General features: G+C 43.1%; 1 long non-coding RNA gene across 1 annotated transcript; it reads right to left on the bottom strand.

Moving 5' to 3' along the window:
* Nucleotides 1–297: 297 nt before the first annotated feature.
* On the bottom strand, nt 298–1,246 carry LOC104953176 (uncharacterized). The gene is made up of 3 exons (XR_799184.1): nt 1,176–1,246; nt 616–687; nt 298–367 (listed from the first exon to the last, which is right to left on the bottom strand). It is a non-coding gene; the product is annotated as an uncharacterized lncRNA (long non-coding RNA).
* Nucleotides 1,247–1,916: the final 670 nt, after the last annotated feature.

The following is a 1,916-nucleotide window of genomic DNA, read 5'->3' as shown; positions in this document are numbered from 1 at the left end:
TCTGTTTACACAGTCACGTGTGGGGACACGCCTCCCTTATGGGGACACAAGGGAGGTCCCCATGAGGGGAATCATTCATTTTAGAGTAACAACTTGGTTAGGGTTAGGGTTAGGTAAGGCTCCAAGAAATGCATGTAAGTCAATGTAATGTGACCTGAAGTTATGTATACATAGAGTGTGTGTCTGTGTTTGAGAGTGTGTGTGTGTGTGTGTGTGTGTGTGTGTGTGTGTGTGTGTGTGTGTGTGTGTGTGTGTGTGTGTGTGTGTGTGTGTGTGTGTGTGTGTGTGTGTGTCTTACAGGCTCTCCAGGCTCTTGGTTCCCGTCAGATCTGGGAACTCGGTGAGATCTGCGGCTCCGTTCAGAGAGCTGAGAAACAGAAAGAGAGTTTGAGTTTATTTGAGAAATTTCTCTAGAAATGGACAAAAATAACGTGAATTTTCCTCCACTTTTGTTTGTATTTTTGGAGTAATTAGTGTCTGAATTTAAGGAGGCTGCAGATAATTTACTGGGGAGGAACCAAATGTAATTTATTGGAAATATTTGGTGCATTTATTGTGATTTTTCGAATATCTGTTTCTATATTTAACGCTGTTATGACGTTGTAGTTTCCTCACAGTGTTCGCAGCTCAGGCAGATCCTGAAAAGCAGATCGTCCAACAGACTGGATCGGGTTGTCGTAGAAAAATCTGTAAAAACACAATAACATAAAAACCAGGGGGATTCAATTTAGAGAAATACACAATTTAATCGAGGCCACGTTTTGGTTAATTTGTGTACAAGAAATAACTATAGAAAAACAAAGTGATGATGCACACATCCATGTTGGGTTTATTTGTAATTTTCTCCATATTTTCCCTTCTTTTGGTGTAATATTTTGACTATTTTTTTTAGCCTTTAACAATTATTTTAAAACATTTATACTGAACCAAAACAACAGGTATTTTCTGCTGTCAAGTGGAATAATTAGGGAAATATTTTGGCCAAGTAAAGTTAGTTTAATCCGTGAAAAATCCAAGTCTATGGATCGTTTTTACCAATAACAATCAAGAAATCAAGGCCACATGTTGCTTCATTTATGCCCTAGAGATAGCTAGAGTACACATCTTTGGTAATTACCATTGTTATGACCCTGAGATGTTTGTGCCACGTAATAAATGTGATGTGTGGTACCTACATGGTGATCAGCGAGGGGTTCCCGATGAAGGCTTGCTCCGGGATCGACTGGATGTTGTTACTGTGAAAACCACTGGACAGGAAACACAAGACGAATCCGTTTTAATCTCTCCATTGTAGGTAAAGAAGGAATAATAATGGAGTCTATATATATGGTTATATTAGAACTTAACTTTGCAAACAACTTTTAAAAATACATTGCGTCCAACAACCGACAACTCCGCCCTCTATGTTAGAGGCAGAGCTGGAGTATGACGGGGGATCGACACCAATCTCCCGGGGGGAGGTCACTGAGGTCGTCAAACAACTTCACAGTGGCAAAGCCCCGGGGGTGGATGAGATCCGCCCAGAAATGCTGAAGGCTCTGGGTGTTGAGGGACTGTCATGGTTGACACGTCTCATCAACGTTGCGTGGAAGTCGGAAACAGTACCGAAGGAGTGGCAGACCGGGGTGGTGGTTCCCCTTTTTAAAAAGGGGGATCAGAGGGTGTGTGCCAATTACAGAGGCATCACATTACTCAGCCTCCCCGGGAAAGTTTACTCTAAGGTACTCGAAAGGAGGGTCAGGCCGATTGTCGAACCTCAGATTGAGGAGGAACAATGCGGATTCCGTCCTGGTCGTGGAACGACGGATCAGCTTTTTACTCTCGCAAGGATCCTGGAGGGGGCCTGGGAGTACGCTCATCCAGTCTACATGTGTTTTGTAGACTTGGAGAAGGCGTATGACCGGGTTCCCAGGGAG

This window comes from Notothenia coriiceps, unplaced genomic scaffold (assembly GCF_000735185.1).
Source record: "Notothenia coriiceps isolate Sejong01 unplaced genomic scaffold, NC01 NC01_scaffold00021257, whole genome shotgun sequence".
Taxonomy (NCBI): domain Eukaryota; kingdom Metazoa; phylum Chordata; class Actinopteri; order Perciformes; family Nototheniidae; genus Notothenia; species Notothenia coriiceps.
This window is presented reverse-complemented; position numbering and strand designations above follow the sequence as displayed.